This window comes from Sapajus apella, unplaced genomic scaffold, assembly GCF_009761245.1.
Source record: "Sapajus apella isolate SASKATOON/1434 unplaced genomic scaffold, GSC_monkey_1.0 scaffold106, whole genome shotgun sequence".
NCBI classification, from domain to species: Eukaryota; Metazoa; Chordata; class Mammalia; order Primates; family Cebidae; genus Sapajus; species Sapajus apella.
In genome coordinates, this window is record NW_022437046.1 from 6,563,064 (window position 1) to 6,584,349 (window position 21,286).

The 21,286-nt window shown below is 40.9% G+C and overlaps 1 long non-coding RNA gene across 1 annotated transcript; it reads right to left on the reverse strand.

Annotated features, from left to right (window-relative positions):
• Nucleotides 1-16,116, reverse strand: LOC116537114. Its single transcript, XR_004262957.1, has 4 exons — nt 16,105-16,116; nt 7,078-7,083; nt 3,151-3,154; nt 1-181 (listed from the first exon to the last, which is right to left on the reverse strand). It is a non-coding gene; the product is annotated as an uncharacterized LOC116537114 (long non-coding RNA).
• Between the last annotated feature and the right edge of the window lie 5,170 nt (nt 16,117-21,286).

Here is a 21,286-nt window from a genome sequence, read left to right on the forward strand (position 1 = left end):
CTCTTGTAAACACTGGTAAGACATAGCACTGAGCCCTGGGCCTTTCTTCTATAAAGTGCTTATACAGGCTGAGGATCCCTAATCTGAAAATCCAAACTCTGAAATTCCCTGGTGAGCATTTCATTTGAGTGTCATATTGGCACTCACAGTTTTGGGATTTTGGAACATTTTGGATTTTGCACTTTCAGATTTGGGATGGTCAACCAGTATATAATGCACATATTCCCAAATCTGAAAAAATTCCAAATCCAAAGATTTCTGCTCCAAAGCGTTCAGATAAGGAATACTCAACCTGTAATGGATTGTGCTAGACATGTATTAGAGTACCAGTTTTCAAAATTTGTATCTCAGAATCCTTGTTCTGTGTCAGTGAAACAGGGATTTCATATACCTTTGATTCACATTTTAATGTTTTAAACTTTAAAATGTTATAAATGTGTATATATACTCAAGTGCATATCATGCTAAATTTTAATATATGAGGACAACTGATTTGTACCACCAGGATACCTCAAGAGAGTTATACTGAGTGAAGCCTGGGCATGGTGTCTCACACCTGTAATCCCAGCACTTTCTGAGGCCAAGGTGGATGAATCACCTGAAGTCAGGAGTTCAAGGCCAACCTGACAAACATGATAAAACCATGTCTCTACAAAAAATACAAAAACTAGCCAGGCATGGTGGTGCACACCTGTAATTCCAGCTACTGGAGAGGCTGAGGTGGGAGAATCACTTGAACTCAGGAGGTAGAGATTGCAGTGAACCAAGGCTGCATTACTGCACACGAGCATGGTTGACAGAGCAAGATTCCATTTCAAAAGCTAAATAAATAAATAAATGAGAGAGTTAAAGGTTACATACTGTATGATTGCATTTATGTAACATTATTGAAATAACAAGACTGCAGACATGGGGAACATATTTAGTGGTTGCTAGGAGTTCAGAATCAGAGGTGAGGGGTGGTGTGGTTGTAAAGTGGTAGCATGAGGGAGCTGTGTAGGGATGGAACAGTTCTCTGTCTCAAGTGTGATTATACAAAGCTGCAAATGTGATAAAATTTCATACAACCACACACACATGTACTGCATACAAATCCTAGTGTTCTCAAGTCCCATTTTACACACAAAACTGTTGAAACCTGAATAAACTTGGGATTGTACCAAGGTCAGTTTCCCGATGGTGACAGCATACTAGAGTCACATAAGTTACAACATTGGAGGACTTTGGGCAAGCATACTTGAGACCTCCCTGTGTTCTTTTTGTAAATTTCTGTGGTTTATAATTATAGTATTTTTAACATAAAAAGTTGGCCAGGCATGGTGGCTCACACGTGTAATCCCAGCACTTTGGGAGACTGAGGCAGGTGGATTACCTGAGGTCAGTAGTTTAAGGCCAGCCTCGCCAACATGGTGAAACCCTGTCTTTACTAAAAATGCAAAAATTAGCCAGGCATGGTGGGGTGTGCACCTGTAGTCTCAGCCACCTGGGAGGCTGAGGCATGAAAATTGCTTTGAACCTGGAATGCAAAGGTTGCAGTGAGCTGAGATTGCGGCACTACACTCCAGCCTAGGCAACAGAGCAAAATTCTGTCTCAAAATAAAAAGCAAAGCCAAAACAAACAAAAAAAGCAATGCATTTAGAGTATTTCAGGAAAAATAAGAAAAAGGAAGAAAATGTAAATTGTCTATAACCCAGGACAACAATCCTTGGAATAGAGTTTCTCACTTTGTGTATAGACTTGAAACTTAAAATGCTATTTTATGTATTAGGCTGGGTGCGGTGGCTTATGCCTGTAATCCCAGCAGTTTGGGAGGCCAAGGTAAGTGGATCACAAGGTCAAGAGTTTGAGACTATCCTGGCCAACATGGTGAAATCTCTTCTGTATTAAAAATACAAAAGTTAGCTGGGTGTGGTGGCACATACCTGTAGTCCCAGCTACTGCTGGGAGGCTGAGGCAGTAAAATCGCTTGAACCTGAGAGGTGGAGTTTGCAGTAAGCTGAGATCATGCCACTGCACTCCAGCCTGGAAAACAGAGCAAGACTGTCTCAGGGGGAAAATAAAAAGCCATTTTATTTTTTTAATTAAAACTGTTTTTTTTTTCTTTTTCTCTTCAGAAAGTATAAAAATCCTATTGATTAGTAAGACTGTAGTTTGATGTAGATATTTTAAAACTTTAGGTTGTGCTTGTTTACCCCTGTAACATTATATGAACACATTCAGTACTATCAGAACTAACTGCATTATGCAATGATGTGACTGCCTTATGCATATATCAGCATTAGTACATATTGTAAAGTTTTATTTTTTACCAAAAAGTTTACAACTACCGAGTATTCACATTCCTTAACATTATTACAGAATTAATTTAGAAATGTTCTACTTTTAAAACTTCTCAACAGGTGTAATTAAATCCTTAGCATTAATGTACTATTTTAAAAACACACAGAAAACATTCTTTATCATTTGCAAAACAATTTTTATCATCTGCTTGTCTTTGTGAATCAGATTTTTCTTGATACCATGCAATCAAAACAAAACAAATTTGACATAAGACTGCCTAATCATCCCTAATTTAAAGATTGTGTTCATCAGAAGAGTTTTATTGTTCTCATTATACATGTTCTACATTAGAGATTTTTTTGTTTTTGTTTTGTTTTGTTTTTGAGTCGGAGTCTCACTCTGTGGCCAAGGGTGGAATGCAGTGGCCCAATCTCAGCTCACTGCAACTTCCTCCCAGCTTCAAGTGATTCTCCTGCCTCAGCCTCCTGAGTAGGTGGGACAACAGGTATATGCCACCATGCCCAGCTAACTCTGTGTGTGTGTGTGTGTGTGTGTGTGTGTGTGTGTGTGTGTGTGTGTGTGTGTATTTTTAGTAGAGACATGGTTTACCATGTTGTTCAGGCTGGTCTCAAACTCCTGACCTCAAATGATCTGCCCACCTCAGCCTCCCAAAGTGCTGTGATGACAGGCATGAGCCACCGTACTCTGCCACATTTGAGCTTTAAAATACACTGACAGAATAAAATACTGCTTTAATCTGTTTCTTATGTTATAGCTCCACGTGAAATTCATTTAGAAAAATGTTCTTGTACTAAAATATTTAAAGCTATTGGATTACCCATATCCGGAGTGTCTATTCCAGTGAGGACAAATCTCTGATGGAAGATTTCCAAAAAAATAAAAATACAAAAATACAAAAAACAAACAAAAAAAACCATAAAAAAGCTATTGGATTATGATTTATAAGTTTTATTTTGTAGTTAGCATCTCTAGGGGAATTCCAGGGACACTATTGCTGTCCTGTGATTATTGATCCTTTTAAAAATCATTGTATTTGAGAAGTACAGTAGTAGAAAATCTATGACAAAATAGGGAATTAAAGTAGACAGTATGCTCAACTCCACTGTGTTTAAAGATTTTTATGAATTTCTGTACATTGTGCTAGTGGTTAAGGTCTGAGACTCTAGAGTTAACCTGAGTTGAAGTCTTGGCTCTGTCATTTGATCTCTTGTCTGTTTCTTCCTCCATAAAATGAAGGTACTAGTAGTGTTAACTCATAGGGTTATTGTGAATATGAAGTGCACTAGTACAGGTAAACAGTCCTGGTCCCTGGCATAAAGGTGCTCATAAAACATTGTTATTATTATTTTAGAATATGGTTGAGATCTTACTTTACGTTTAATATGTCTTTTCATCACTTAACATATCACAGCTGGGCACGGTGGCCATAATCCCAGCACTTTGGGTGGTTGAGGTGGGTGGATCATCTGAGGTCAGGAGTTTGAGACCACCCTGGCCAACATAGTGAAACCCTGTCTCTACTAAAATACAAAAATTAATCCCAGCTCCTTGGGAGGCTGAGGCAGGAGAATTGCTTGAACCAGGGATGTGGAGGTTGCAGTGAGCAAAGATTGTGCCGTTGTACTCCAGCATGGGTGACAGAGTGAGACTCTGTCTCAAGAAAAAAACAAACAAACAAAAAATCACAACTATTTTCCCATGTTGTGAAAAATTCCACCAGTAATGTAAGAGAATATTGGGTGCCCTGTGCCCTTGCAAATATTGGGCATTCTTACTTTTTATATATTTGCCAATATGATATATGAAAACTGTCATGACATTGTTTTGATTCGCATTTTTCCCAAGCATCAGTGAGGTTTAATGGTTTCCACATTTTAAAAAAGTTTTTTTTTTAATTTATAATCACCTTGTTTGATAATGACGTTTTCACGTTTTTATTAACTGTGTTTCTTCTCCTGTTTAGATAAACCTTAGAATTTTTCACATTGATTTAGACAAATGCTAGTCCAAAGTCTTTTTAAGTCTATGAAAATTTTAAAGATTTTTCTTGGTCGTTTTATCTGTAGATTCAAGTTTAGAAGGGCATTTCCCATTCTGATATCATGTAAGTATGTGTAATTTGTTAGTTTTATAAAACATTACTTCCTTAGCCCCCTAGATTGTAGTTTACTAGGTGTTACATTAGTCTTCAGGATATTACCTGTTCATATCTTTGCCCATTTTCCCCCCTTCTGGGTTATCTTTTCTTCTTACTGCCTTATAGGAATTATTTAGATATCACAATGGTTAATCGTTTGTTATATGTGTTACACATATTTTCTCCTCATTTGTTACTTGTCTTTTTAATTTTATTTATTGTGTCTTTATATAAAAGTTTTTAACTTATGTGGTCAGATCTTTCATTTTAAAAATTCTTTATTATTCAACTTCAAAATCTTTCCCTTCTTTATAGCTTTTTAAAATTGTTATTTAGCAAAATATCTACCATCCCAAGATTATCTTTAAAATTTTTTCATATATTTTATATGAAAAATTTTTTTTCACACTGAGCTCATTTACTTTGTATGGAATTTACTTTTGTGTCTTCCTGCATCCATAAGGCCTCTTTCTGGATTCTCAGCTCTGTTCCAGTGACAGGTCTGTCTGTGTTTATTCCATTACCTGCCCTCCCCTGTGGCTCTTTACAGAGGTTGATATCTGATAGGGCAAATATGCTCGTTTTCAAATTTTTCTTAGCGATTCCCATGAATTTACTGTTTTTGGTGAATTTTAGAATTATTTTGATGAGTTTTAAGACAAATCCCATTGAGATTATGATTAGAATTGTGCTAAATTTATAGATAAATATGGGAAGAAGTCAGTTCTCGCTAACAGGTCTTTCCATCAAGGAGCACACTGTATCTGTTTATTCTGGTGTTGCCTCTCTGATAACGGTTTAACCTAGATGGTCATTGTAGCACTGTTTTGTTCTAAACGCATGTATTACAAAGATAGTATTAGAGTAAATTAGTTGAGGGAAAAGCCTCATATTATCTCTCCCTGTTTTCATTTCTCTTTTCACCTTTAATTTTGGGTCTGAAGAGACTTTATCATGCTATATGTCACGTGTATACTCAGGCTCTTGTAACAATTGGCATTATAGTATGGTCTCTTTTTCTTATTGTCATTTATGTAATGATTAAGGACTATTTAATCAAGTTGATAACTGTACTTAACTCTTGTGTTAGATAAGAAGGATGTTTCTAGTTTCTGAGAGTACACATTAAGATAGTGCCTTTACTCTTGTTTTATTTGAAAAATGTTTTGGGGGGGTATTTTTTTGAAAAACCTCTTTGAGGTCATATGTAATTGTTATGGAAATTTCATACAATATTGCAGCATATAAAGAAGAAAGTGCCTTTTGAGAAGGCGAGAGTTTTGTTCTCCAAACTTTCAGTCATTGACGTGCCTCCTTGTTACTTTTGCCATATATTTGTATCACCTGTACTGTTAATTCATAACAGTCTTCTTAAAATTTACTAAAGAAATCCAAAAATCCTTAGTGATAAGAGCTGTGAACTCATACATTGACATATATTACATAAATACATAACATTGATGTTTTATGTAAATTGCTGTATATTAAGAAATATATAACATTCATGCATGTTAAATAATGATTTATTCAAAAGTATGTATACTTTATGACACACTGGCACAGTGAGTGGAAGTATAGGTTCTGAAATCAAGCTTTCATGGTTTTAAATCCTGATTCTGCTATGTTCTCCTTCAGTGATGCTAGATAATAAACTTAAGTCTCTGCTTCCATTTTATTTGTTAAATGAATTTAGTATGCCACCTCCCTTGTAAGGTTATTATAAAATTAAATAGCAGGTGTGCAATCAGTCAGCACAGCCCTAGTACATAGGTGTTCCACAAATACTAGGTATTATTCAATATAATAATTTGTAAATACCATGTGTCTCCTTCAAAGCTAGTTCTCACACAGGCATCTCATTTTTAAAGTTTTTACATAGTATTCATTGTAAGAATATACTATGATTTATAAAACAGCATTTTATAATTACTTTTTTGTCATTTTTTTTTAAAAGCAACAAATAACAGGATTGGTTTCTAATATGTATCACCAGATTTCCCTCCCAAAGGACTGTATTAATTTGCTCTTCTGTCAGTTTAGACTTCATGATTTAAATATTTGGTGGGGGGCAATAGTGGGTTTAAAAATAATACTTGTTTTTGTTTTAGTTAATACTATTATTCACTAGCCGTTAAGGAACACATTAATTACTATTTGTTCTTGTTGAATCGGTGCAATTTTCTGAGAGGTAGGTAAGCATGACTGTGTGTGTGTGTGTGTGTGTGTGTGTGTGTGTGTGTTTGTGTGTGTGATGCAATTTATGTGTGGAAAACAGAAGGACTGTTCCCTGGGCTCTTTCATTTCCCCTAAACACTGCCTCCATCTCCATCTATCTCCCTCTCTCCTGAAAAGACAGCACTCATTAAGCATCAGCCATCTGACCCTTCTTGCAGTCTCATTTTTTGGTGGGCTCCCATGTTTGTGCCTGTTCTATGTTTTTCTTCTCCTGTTAAGCCCTCTGTTGGTTCATTTCTGCAGTGAACCTTTAGAGAGTAAAGCAAAAGCTTTCCTTCCAGCCATACAATAGAATTAGAAAGGAGAAAAGTTTAGACAGAATTTCTCATTTAGGCGTCAAAACTTCATACTCCATTTCTGATAAAGAGCATAAAGGAAAAAAAAAGAAAAACTTATTTTTGACCCAAAGCTCTGTTGACATTCTATTAAACACCAACTTATATAATTTTTGTAATGTAAATAGCAGATATTTTTATAATTCTTATGCTAATAAATCATTTCCCTGATGTTTTTGGCAAAACCCAATATTCACAATAAAGTCCAGAACCATTAATTGTTTTAAATAATTTTTTCTTATGTGTGATTACAAGTACAGCTTTACAGGAAGTTAGTATACTCTCACACAAGCTAATTTTTTGGAGGAAAAGGCCAACTGTAGAAATGCCCAGAAACACAAGAGTGATAAGCTTCCACAGAATGCCAAGAAAGTTATGCCCAGGATACAAATAATCAGGTGGAAAACTGATGGCCTGGAATACTAATAGTTGAAATAATGAAAAGGTCAGTGACATTTACAATATTTCAGTAAAAAATGATAATCTTTAGAAACCATCAACCTTCTCCAAGAGGTAACCACTCCCCTCAGATATCACCAGAGTATTCCACTGCTTGAAAAAAGATTGGAAGTTACCAGTCTCATGGTTTTTGCATGGCTGGTAGTGTTTTTAGGTATTCCAAATGTAGAGTGTCTTTTTTTTTTTTTTTTTTTTTTTTTTTAAAAAAGGGGGTTTTTTTTTTTTTTTTTTTTTTTTTTTTGATGTAAAGCAGGCATATCCTCTTTTTTGACTTTCCTGGACAATATTAAAAGAAAGAAACTTGTCTTAGGCCACACATAAAATACATTAACTCTAACAATAGCTGATGATCTAAAAAAAATCACAAAAAGGCCAGGCATGGTGGCTCATGCCTGTAATCCCAGCACTTTGGGAGGCTGAGGCTAGGAGATCACCTGAGGTCAGGAGTTCCAGACCAGGCTGGCCAACATAGTGAAACCTCGTCTCTACCAAAAATATAAAAACTAGTCAGGTGTGGTGGCAGGAACCTGGAATCCCAGCTACTCAGGAGGCTGAGACAGAAGAATCACTTGAATGAGGGAGGCAGAGTTTGCAGTGAGCCAAAATCCTACCATTGCCCTCCAGCCTGGGAGAGAAGAAGGAGACTTTGTCTCAAAAAATAATAATAATAATCACAAAAATAATCTTTTTTTTTTTTTTTTGAGTGTCCTGAATAGTCAGTCAGGCTAGAGTGCAGTGGTGCAATCTTGGTTCACTGCAACCTCCACCACCTGGGTTCAAGCCAGTCTCTTGCCTCAGCCTTCTGAGTAGCTGGGATTGCCAGCGACTGCCACCATGCCTGGCTATTTTGCATATTTTTAGTAGAGACAGGGTTTCACCATGTTGGTCAGGCTGGTCTGAAACTTCTGACCTCAACTGATCTGCCAGCCTCAGACTTCCAATTACAGGCATTAGCCACCACACCTGGCCTGTCATTTCTTTATATTTGGATAACATAAGGACTTGAAGACCCTTTCTCCCTTGGGTCAATCAATGATCTGCACCACACACATTTTACAAAACAAAGGACAATACAGTCCTCATTCACTTCCTGGTCATGTCACTCCTAGTGACTCCCATATTGCAAACCTCCCAGCAGGTGCAGCCCTTTCCTCTCCATCTGATGGGCTTCTCAGCTCCTATCACACTGACTGGACACAGACTCCCTAGAGGCAGCCCACAAGAGCAGAAGACATGGATGACTCAGAAGTTCCTAAAAGTCATCAAACCAGATGACACAAAACTCAAATGATATTTCACTTTGTTTTGGTTTATTCCGTTTGAGACAAGAGTGCAGTAGGCGTCCAACTAATCTTTTTTGGAATCTTTTATAGAGAGGGGGTTCGTCTCTGATGTCCAGGGTAATCTTAAATTCCTGGACTCAGGTGATCTGCCCACCTTAACCCCCTAAAGCACTGAAATTACAGGCCTGCACTGTGTAATTCACCATGTGACACAGCCCAATAACAAAGAAGAAACCCCACGGGTCCAGAGCCTACTCCTATGGGTGGATTGATGGTTGGAAAACCCAAGGAGGAGCCAAAAGAGCAGCCACGGCACCCACATGTCCTGGTGCTCTCAGGGCACCCTGAGGTGGCCAGGACAGAGGTGGGGGTGGCTTAGGACTGGGGAGGGAAGGGGATGGGGATGGGGTGGGATCTGAGTTGCAGAGGGGGATGGGAGGGTATGGGAGGGAGGGGAAGGGGGGATGTTGGACACCTAGAGGAGGGGTCTGGGAAAGGATCCGGTTCAAACTAAGTCTTCAAGGGTGAGTGGGAGGTTTAGCTACAATTCATGAAGAAAGTCTATCAGGGAAGCCACAGGACACACGGGGCTAGAAAGCAGGAGGCTCAGGAGCAATTAGAGGGAGGCAAGGGCTCTGGTTTCCACCACACCTTTTCCTATCTGGTAGTTGCCTAAGCAACCCTGGGGCTTTATACTCCCTCTCCACCAATCCCTGGCCCTGGAATGTGGTACCTAACAGCAGATATTCCACAGAGAATCTGTGTCCTCCAATGCCCGTACCCCATCTCAGCCCCCCACGCGCCTCCAAAGGCTCTCTGGAACCTTAGTAGACCTGATTTCTGGTCTTCTCCACCAGCTCCCTGTCCCTGCTTCTGGGTGGCTCCTTTCTTCCTGAGCTTACAGGGTTTCTTATGGTCAGTCTTGGCTGCAAAACATAAGAAACAAATGATGGCAGGACAGCAGGAAGAAATTCACACGCAAGCAGAGTGGGAGCTCCACAGCCCCCTCTCAGCCATTCATATTCTAAGCAACAAAACATCAGAAGGATGCAGAAGGTCCCAGTAGTAAACCATCTCCATTACATCCATGGGGCCATCCATCCATCATCCTGTATCTCAGGAACAAATGTTGGAGCTACACTGATTTTAGGCATGCATGGCACATTTACAAAAATTAACCCAACTTATTTTATTCATCAAGCAAATCTCAATATTTCAGACAAATCCAATCACACAGCAGGTTTCTGATCACAGAATTGTGCTAGAAGTCAATGAGTAAAAGCTAACCAAAAATTATTATATACTTGGAAATTCAAAGTGCCCTTATAAGATATCAACAGAAGAAAGAATCCAAAGTCAAGCAAGGCTGCCTTTACACTCAGCGAGAAGATCATAACATGGCAATCAAATGTCTCCCTCTGGCCCAGGAATTCCACTGTGTGGCACAAAGTTGTGTGGTCTCAAATCACCCCTAACACACCTATACATGTTAACATCTGAAACAGGGTGATGGTGTCACTTATCTATATTATCTTACTGCCTGTGAAGGTGGACTTTTAATTCTGAGCCCTAATGAGGGGGATAAAACCAAGTTGACTCTCATGGTTGAGCTCCAAGTGATGTCCAAATAATCTGTGCATTTCAAGAGACAAAGTTCATCAGCCTCTCTCCTGGGGGATTTGGCCACGATACCCAGAGGGATTGGCAGCATCATGAGTGATGGCTAGGGAGTGCCAAGCTGGTGAGCAGGACCCAGGGATCTGGTGACCAGGTCAGACCCCCACTCTCCATTATCTTTCCTGGACCCATCCTCAGCTAAACCTTCCAAAAGCCTGCTTCTGCCTAATCACACAGAGTGCTCAAACATACTCAGGCCTCTTGCAGCTGAAAACTGTTTCTTTAAATCTCCCTACAATTTACTGTGACATAAAGTTATTGTAAACTGCAAATATTCTATTCATGCTACAAATGGAAAACCAATGCCTTTACCATAAATAGAAAAATAACCCTGAGACACAAGGAAAACAAAAACGAAACAGGGATAACACAACTAATGGCATTCAATTCTATTCATATGCTGTCACCTGCATAAAGAGCCCCAGATTTGGGTTGTCTTGGTTGTAAAAGGAGAGACCAAGTAAGTGGGTGTTGAAGTCAGATTAGCCCAAAAGTGAATGGCAGAGAGTACCCTCATGTCCATGAAGGGTTGCTGGGGTCACCTTGATTATAGCCCAAGCAGAGACAGGGCAAGGAAGGACATGTGAGCAGAATTTGGGGCCTCAAACAGGGGAGGTGATTCATGCAGCCCAGGAAAGGCTCCCCATAGCCAGGGTTGATCTCCCTTGCTGGCAGGTCCCTCATGGAGGCACAGCAAGGCACCTTAGATTCGAGACCAGCTGTGTGACCCAGGGCTGCTTTCCTTCCACTCAGTGTGAGTGTCAATGGCTGTGTCAAAGACTGTCTGAGGATAGGAGGAAGCAACCTGTTGAGCACCTGTGTATCAAATGTCATCACCTACCAAGAACATCATCTTTCCTTCCAGAGCTGGCACCTTGGAAGGTCCTTGGCCACTAAAGGCAGTGATGATGATAACAGCGGCAAATCATTTATGGCTGTTGAGGGAGGGCCAGGGGATAGGGCTCCTAGGTCCTTGATAAGAATGAGAGTCTGGGGACTCCTGGGGACAGCTGAGTGAGTCCTGTAGGACTCCTGGGTCCCCAGGGGCCAGGTCTGTCTTCAGTGGCACTGGGCCTAGGCAGGGATGCTGGGGCAGCCACTGGAACATCAGCAGGACAAACAGCCACATAGGCAGTGGATCCATCGCAGGTGGCAAGTGTAGGATCATCTGTCCACCAAGTAGAGTCACAAAGCTTGGCTGACCCCATCCCCACAGATGATGCCCTGTCCCTTGCCTTACACTTTGACAGGGCAGTGGCTGGCACCTGGGGCCTCACAGAGCATCACTCTAAGATCTCTGTGTCCTGGTCATTGAATGGGCACTTAAGTCACCCAGGGCCACTGGAACAAGGAGGAAGAATCAGGCCCCACAATGTTTTGGGACCGTGTTTAGCACAGGAAAATGCACAGAATGCATGCACGACACAGGGAAACTATTGGTGTGGGGGCCAATATTTTATGACCTCCAGACCTAATCTGAGCACTCTCACCTGTGCAATCTGAAAGAAACAGGAGACTTGCAGGAAAGACAGTGCCTGGATTTAACTTAAAGGAACCAAAATGTTGAATGTTCATACTCCTGATATACTTCCAAATCAACTCTCTCAATTCTCCCATTTTCACCACTATCATACAAGGTAACTGAAGCAGTCAGAGATTTACTAACTCAATGTCACTCAGCTGATTCTGAGTTCTCTACTGATCACATCTGAACAAACTGCTTTTTCTGATGTTTACTCTGTTTGATCATGCTGCTGCTGATTTTGTGCAGCTCTGGGACAAACTCTACCTGGTTGAGGATAAAGCAAAACTGAGGGTGAACCTGTCCTGCTGTCATTTCCCATCAATTCCCCCACTCTCCTCCTCTGCCCCCCCACAGTCTCCCACACAGTCTGACACCATATGGTGGCCCCAAGTGATTCTCCTCTGGGCCCCTTGAAGATGGAGGCAATTATGGGATTTGCTTTGACTCAGGAAATGTGAGTGGAAGTGAAGTGTGTCACCTCGAGGCAAATGAGTTGGAAGCCATTGAGACTGGCCACCCTTTCCCTCATCTCTTAGAGCCACTGATAGGTCCCATATAGAGGCTGCTCTTTTATTTTGGTGGCAGATGAGGGGATGTGGAGCACAGGGCCCAGGAGCACCGTGGAGGATGTGCAGCATGAGCAGACAAAGAGCCTTCAGTGTTGTAAATTTCCATTTTGGGGGGCTGTTTATTACCTACAATGATACCTGGTTCATCCTAGCAGGCATATACCATCTATTCCATGCTCTGTGAAGCCAACTAGCCTACCGTCAGAACATAAACTGGTTGTAAGACACATGTAAGTTTTAGTTCCAGCTCTGCCTCTTATTAACTGCAACCTCAGGCATTTAACTTTCAGTCTCTGAGCCTCGGTTTCAACTCTGTAAAATGGGTTCGTTATACTATTTCAGGTTGTGGAGGGAATGAAATGAAATAAAAATGCATGTAGAACATTGAGCCCAGGTCCTAGCACACACATTGAGTACTTGATATTAGCCATGGAACTTCATAATGCATATTGATTGTCAATATTCAGACAGTGCAGCAAAGTATTACCAAAAAAATGTAAACTTATTTGTATATGTATTCTTTCAATCTTTATTTAAACAGATATGATAAAACTATGAATATTCTTTCATATCCAGCGTTTTTCTCTTAATAGGATATTGCTAAAAATTGTTCATCTTGGGCCCATCATGATGGCTCATGCCTGTACTCCCAGAACTTTGGGTGGCCAAGGTGGGTGGATCACAAAATCAGAAGTTTGAGACCAATCTGGCCAATATGGTGAAACCCCTCTCTCTACTAAAAATACAAAAATTAGCCAAGTGTGGTGGCATGCACCTGTAGTCCCAGCTACTTGGGAGGCTGAAGCAAAAGAAACACTTGAACCTGGGAGGTGAGGGCTGCAGTGGGCCAAGATCGTGTACATATAAATATACACACACATATAATCTAAAAAACAAGTGATCATTTATGAAATCATTTTAAATGACAAGATAATGTTTATTGAATAATTTAATTATTACTATTGGACTTTTTGTAGATTGCACAGAGCATTTAAAACAAATGAAGGAGAATAAAAAAAAGTATTACACGTTGTAAAATAAATGTGATTTTATTATTTTCAAAAATATAGAACTATATATATAATATAAAATGTATTTCTAATTATGAATCATGTTAAAATAGTTTAGAAGCTGCTGATTTTGATTTCTGTTTAAATTTTCTATATATGTGTGTGTGTATATATATATATATATATATGTATGTGTGTGTGTGTGTTTATATATATTTTTTATAATAAATATTTTTTTTTTTTTTTTTTTAAAGACAGAGTCTCCCTCTGTCACCCAGGCTGGAGTACTGTGGTGCTATCTCTGCTCACTTCAACCTCTGACTCCCAGGTCCAAGCGATTCTCCTGCCTCGGCCTCCCAAGTAGCTGAGACTACAGCCATGTGACACCTTGCCCAGCTACTTTTGTGTTTTTAGTAGAGAGGAGTTTTCTCCACGTTGGTCAGGCTGGTCTTGAACTCCTGACCTCAGGTGATCCACTTGACTCAGCCTCCCAAAGTGCTGGGGTTACAGGCATGAGCCACAACACTTGTCTAAATTTTTCAGGATAATATATAGCCTTTTGAAGTACTGCTGGGCACTTGCCTGGTTTTCTTTATGTTAACATGACAACAATTATTCTTTTTGAGTTTCTGACCGAGATAGTGGTTTTTATCCAAATAAGTCAAGTACTCTACCCCATCCCTAAGCTACTTGCATGAAAGGAAAAAGGCGGAAAAAGCCAGTACCATGATTGCCCATGCTTCCCCCAGCATGGCCCCCTGTGAGACGTGGGGCAGCAGAGACCCAGACACTGTTCAAGGGTGCCGGGCCCAGTCTGTCTGCACTCACTCACCTTCCTCAGGTACTCACATGGGGGACGGCACAGACTTTAAGTGCTGCTGCAGCTACTTGGTGAGCTGGCCTTGGTCATGGGACAGGAACTGTGGGGTCAGGACAATAGACGGCTTCACCTCCTGCAGAATAGGAACAGAAGCTCATGATGAGTGACAATCTATTAGATAAATAAATGTTTAAAAAAGTTTCTTGAATGAGTGGAAAAACAAGGTGATGCTTGAGTCTGTAGTGGTCAAGTTCAAATTCCTATACTTTGAATTTCTACTTCATGCCATGCAAAATTAATTTACTGCTCTTCACCTCAGTTTCCTTTTGTGTGAAATGGAAACAATTTCATTCCTCATTCAGTTTCTGTCAAGGATTCTAAAACACCCAACTCATTTAAATATATCATCATTTCTGTCATAACTAGTGGGATCAATTTCACTATTATCAGATATACAGTTCTATGCCTGAAACCTACAAAAGAGAAAATCTTATGTCTACAAAGTGTCAGTGATTTGTCATTGTCATATTATTAATCATAGCTATTTAATCACACAAGGCCTTGTACATGGCAGCTACTCCATACACACTTGTTCAATCAATGCATGTGAGCCCCACAGCCACACTGTTAGGTCCTATTTGGCCTCCATCACTTATTAGCTGAGTGATGTGGGCAAGATAATTCATGTCTTTATGTCTCCGTGTCCTTCTCTATAAAAGACATATAACAAGCATCCCCAGCTCCTTAGGTTGTTGCCAGGGGTGAGTGATTTGGCAAACAGTAGGGGTTTGGTTTTGTTTTTTTTCCCCCATTTATTTATTTTATTGCATTTTAGGTTTTGGGGTACATGTGAAGAACATATAAGATTGTTGCATAGGTACACACGTGGCAGTGTGATTTGCTGCCTTTCTCCCCATCACCTACATCTGGCATCTCTCCCCTTGCTATCTCCCCCCAGCTCCCCACCCCCCACCCTCCCTCCCCTATTTCCCCCCAACTGACCCCAGTGTGTAATGCTCCCCTCCCTGTGTCCATGTGTTCTCATTGTTCAACACCCGCCTATGAGTGAGAACATGTGGTGTTTGATCTTCTGTTCTTCTGTCAGTTTGCTGAGAATAATGGTTTCCAGGTTCATCCATGTCCCTACAAAGGACCCAAACTCATCGTTTTTGATGGCTGCATAATATTCCATGGTGTATATATGCCACATTTTCCCTGTACAGTCTATCATCGATGGGCATTTGGGCTGGTTCCAGGTCTTTGCTATTGTAAACAGTGCCGCAATGAACATTCATGTGCACGTGTCCTTATAGTAGAACGATTTATAATCCTTTGGATATATACCCAGTAATGGGATTGCTGGGTCAAATGGAATTTCTATTTCTAGGTCCTTGAGGAATCACCACACTGTCTTCCACAATGGTTGAACTAATTGACACTCCCACCAACAGTGTAAAAGTGTTCCTATTTCTCCACATCCTCTCCATCATCTGTTGTCTCTAGATTTTTTAATGATCGCCATTCTGACTGGCGTGAGATGGTATCTCAATGTAGTTTTGATTTGCATTTCTCTGATGATCAGTGATGATGACCTTTTTTTCATATGTTTGTTGGCCTTATATATGTCTTCTTTTGTAAAGTATCTGTTCATATCCTTTGCCCACTTTTGAATGGGCTTGTTTGTTTTTTTCTTGTAAATCTGTTTTAGTTCTTTGTAAATTCTGTATATCAGCTTTTGTCAGATAGGTAAACTGCAAAAATTTTTTCCCATTCTTGTTAAATATTAGCTGTGATGAATTCCTTCCAAATCATCCTTTTCAGAGCCACAGATGAGGTCATAGTGCCACCTGGTGACTCTAGAGTGTAAGTACACATGATCACCAGTATGCTCTCCACCATAGGTACAAGACTGGGTAGTTGCCTCCTGGAGGTTTCTGCTGCATCTGCCTTCTCAGGGCTCATGTAAAGACCTTTGTATTTTCCTCCTCGCATTCCCGCAGAAGGGGTTTAGGTTGCCCAACACAGCTGGGTGATCCACACAGGGCAGTGACTGCCCATGCCAGCCCTGTGAAGTAGCTGGTGGACCATTGTTCTTTCCTTCTCAAGCTCTGGGCAGATGCCAGGGCGGGGGTAACACATGCCCTCAAGTTTCTTGCTTTGAAGGATCACATTTTCTTTTGGCAAAGAAGGCAAAGGTCACAGAAAGCCAGAGACCCATGACCTCTCTGTGCCATGGGTTCAAATATAAACACCTGAACACTCTATGCTAAAAGGCCAAAACTCAGAGGCTTGCCAAGGCTTCTCTCCTCACAGCCTCTGCTGAGGGAGGATGAATACTACGTCCTCCCAGAGCTTTGGAAGCTTGTAGCAAGCAGCCTCACCAGCACAAAATCTCTTGGAAACCTCAAACAGTGTCTAAAACATTCGTGCACATTTTACATCCTATTTCCCATATGTCAGCATGTTTTAGGAAAAAAAACTCAATTTCCTAAATATACAAGAGAAATGGATATTGTAGGATAATATGACTTTTAAAAACATGTTATTTAGGCCGGGCATGATGGCTCATGCCTGTAATCCCAGCACTTTAGGAGGCTGAGGTGGGCGGATCACCTGAGGTCAGGAGTTAGAGACCATCCTGACCAACAAGGAGAAACCTTGTATCTACTAAAAATACAAAATTGGCCGGGCGTGGTGGTCCATCCCTGTAATTCCGGCTACTCAAGAGGCTGAGGCAGGAGAATCACTTAAACCTGGGAGGTGGAGTTTGCAGTGAGCTGAGATCATGCCATTGCACTCCAGCCTGGGCAACAAGAGCAAAACTCCATTTCAAAAAACAAACAAAAAGACTGAGTCTCAGAATGGTGAAGCGCTTTGTCTAATGTGACTCAGCTAGTAAGTGTTGAGACCTTGCATCCAATCAAAGCCCATCTCATTCTAAAGGCCATGCTGTGTGTTCTCCGGCCCAGGGAGAATAATTTTAACACAATCAATGAAATTTCTACACAACAATCTTCTTGTCTCAAGTCCAAGAGTGCCTCCTATGCCTTCTAGAACACTGGCATTCTGGTCACTAAAGATGCCATTCTAATGTATAATCATGTGGCCAATGGAGATATGTCCAATTTCATTATGTGTGTACACCCATAACCCTGTACACTTCCTTTGTCTGATGAAATTCAAGTACCCTTTTTGAATACTAAGCAAGACTGAGCTTTAAAGGGGTTGAGGTTTCACTGGGTGTGGTGGCTCGTGCCTGTAATCCCTACACTTTGGGAGGCTGAGGTAGGTGAATCAGGAGGTCAAGAGATTGAGACCATCCTGGCCAAATTGGTGAAACCGCATCTTTACTAAAAATACAAAAATTAGCTGGGCATGGTGGTACATGCCTGTGGCCCTAACTACTCGGGAAGCTAAGAAAGGAGAATTGCTTGAACCAGGGATGCAGAGGTTGCAGTGAGCTGAGGTCATGCCACTGCACTCCAGCCTGGCAACAGAGAAAGACTCTGTACACACACACACACACATACACACATACACAAACACATACACACACACACACACACACACACACACACATATATATATATATATATATATATAAAGAGTTAAGGTTTTATATTCATGGAACTTTCTGTATTGCTTTTGAAGTCTCTGGTTAAATGAATATTCTTCTAATAGTGACCTGTGATTTTGTTTTGATCAAGTGTTTTCAAACTTGACATCTTTGACAGGTTTCTCCAGCATCAAAATCCTAAATCAAGTCTTTTTGGCTTAAAATTAACCTTGGAATTTTTCAGCTGGGTCCCTCAGGGAGTCTAAAGAATGTATTTCTCATCTTGTAAAGATGTGAAATGATTCAATTTAGTTGGTAGATTGTATGGGTGGTCACTGTCAAATGTGGTGATGCTGTGTGGGAGGGCATTGTCAAATGTGGTGACATTAGATCTCATCTCAGTTATATTTATGAGTATGTTATTGATATGCATGTTCCAAAAATTATATACATTTATGAAAATTGAATATGTTACGATTTGTAATTTTGATTGTTATGCTACATATCTGCCAAAGTTATATTTGTATAAACATGTTATTGATGTCTAGGCATGGTCACTCATGCCTGTAATCCCAGCATGTTGGGAGATGGAGACAGGTGGATCTACTGAGATCAGGAGTTCAAGACCAGCCTGACCAAAATGATGAAACCCCACCTCTACTCACAATACAAAAATTAGCCAGGTGTGGTATCAGGCACCTGTAATCCCAGATACTCAAGAAGTTGAAACAGGAGAATCACTTGATCCCAAGAGGCGGAGGTTGCAGTGGCCTGAGATCACAACCATTGCACTCCAGCCTGGGCAAAAAGAGTGAAAATCCATCATAAAAACAAAAAAAGTACAAAAATTATCTTGGCATGGTGGCATATGCCTGTAGTCCCAGCTACTCAGGAGACTGAGAGAGGAGAATTTCTTGAACCCAGGATGTGGAGGTTGCAGTGAGCTGAGATTGTGCCATTGCACTGTAGCCTGGCAACAGAACAAGACTCCATCTCAAAAAAGAACAACAAAAAATGTTAATAATGTATTTGGAGGATGATATGAAATTTATAAAAGTCTGGTGGTCCTGATGTGATGCTGTCAGTCAGGATACTGGTTACTCTCTTAAAATGCTGCACATAAGACTACTAACTAAATTTCCTTGTGGATTGGAAACATTTAGCAGATTTTCATCATAACTATGAATTCCATCATCCACATTTACTGTTTTAAATTCTTCTCTAAAAATATCTGTAATCAGCAACAGTCCAAATTTTCTTTTTTTTTTTTTTTAAGATGGAATCTCGCTCTGTCACCTATGCTGTATGCAGTGGCACCATCGCTGCTTACTGTAACCTCTGCCTTCTAGGTTCGAGTGATTTTCCTGCCTCAGCCTCCCAAGTAGCTGGGGCTATAGGCACCCACCACCACACCCAGCTAATTGGTGGCAGTTGAGACAGGGTTTCACCATGTTGGCCAAGCTGGTCTCAAATTCCTGCCGTCATGATCCACCACCCACCTCAGCCTCCCAAAGCTCTGGGATTACAGCCATGAGCCACCATGCCTGGCCTCCAAATTTGCTTTTCATGGAAAAAACTCTCCCATGTCCTCTTGAACACAGGTTTCTGATAACTCACAACAATGAACTACCCAGACTTCAGCACTATGTGATATAGTCATGTCAGAAACTCACATGTACACCCCTTCAATACGTTAAAAATAAATTTTAAAAAAATCAAAGGCCCAGGCACAGTGGCTCATGCCTGTAATTCCAGCGCTTTGGGAGGCCAAGGCGGGCAGGTTACTTGTGGTCAGGAGTTTGAGACAAGTCTGGCTGACACGATGAAACCCCGTCTCTACTAAAAATACAAAACTTAGCCGGGCATGGTGATGCATGCCTGTAATCCTAGCTGCTGGGGAGGCCAAAGCATGACAAATGCTTGAACCTGGGAGCCAGAGGTTGCAGTGAGCCAAAATTGTGCCATTGTCCTTCAGCCTGGGTGACAGATTGAGACACTATCTCAAAAATAAAAATAAAAATCAATAAACTAAAAAACAATTTCTAGAACTCTAATAAGGAAACTGAAGTGTTCAAAACTGCTAAGTGAGATGAAGCAAAACAAAGAAAATCCATAAAATTAAGATAATGTCTTTATAACATGTAGTTAAAACAGTGTTGATTTATACCTTTTTTTTTTTTTTTTTTTTTGAGATGGAGTCTCATTCTGTTGCCCAGGCTGTAGGGCAGTGGTGCAATCTTGGCTCACTGCAACCTCCATCTCCTAAGAAAGAGAGGCAGAATGGAGGGCTGGGGTTGGGGGAAGTGACCTGGGTTAGGAAGGATTAGAAATCAGAAGCTTAGGAAGAATCCAGAAAGAAACTGTTCTTAAGAAGGTGCGAGCTGCAGTTGGGCATAGGGGCAGATCACCTGAGGTCAGGAGTTGGAGAACAGCCTGGCCAACATGAAGAATCCCTGTCTCTACTAAAATACAAAAATTAGTCTGGCGTGGTGGTGTGCACCGCTAATCCCAGCTACTCAGGAGGCCGAAGCAAGAGAATTGCTTGAACCTGAGAGGCAGAAGTTGCAGTGAGCTGAGATCATACCACTGCACTCTAGCCTGAGCAACAAGAGGGAAACTTGGTCTCAAAAAAAAAAAAAATTAGTTAATTAATGAGGAAATGTCTTGGAAACCGTTGTTCTTACCGTTTTGGGGGTTTTGTTCTTTGTTATTGTTGCTCTATCTAGGCGCATTTTTTTTTTCTTTTATGACAGAGTCTTGCTCTGTCACCCAGGCTGGAGTGCAGCCGTGTGATCTTGGCTCACTGCAACCTCGACCTCCTGGGTCCAAGTGATTCTCCTGCCTCAGCCTCCCAAGTAGCTGGGATTACAGGGGCAGGCCATCACACCCAGCCATTTTTTTTTTTTTTTTTTTATATGGAGTCTCACTCTGTTGCCCAGGCTGGAGTGCAGTGGCACCGTGTCAGCTCGCTGCAACTTTCATCTCCTGGGTTCAAGCAAGTCTGTCTCAGCCTCCTGAGTAGCTGAGATTACAGGCGTCCACCATCATGCCCAGCTAATTTTAGATTTTTAGTAGAGATAGGGTTTCACCATGTTGATCGGGCCGGTCTTGAACTTCTGACTTCAGGTGATCTGCCTGCCTCGGTCTCCTAAAGTGCTGGGATTATAGGCATGAGCCACAGAAAATGTTTTTTAAATTACAGCTGGTACACACCTCTAGTTCCAGCTACTTCAGAGTCCTAGGCAGGAGGATCACTCGAGCCCAGGAGATGGAGGCTGCAGTGAGCCATGTTCTCACCACTGCACTCCACCCTGAGTGACAGAGTGAGACCCTGCATCAAAACAAACAAAAACCTCAATGGGTCTCCATTGCATATGC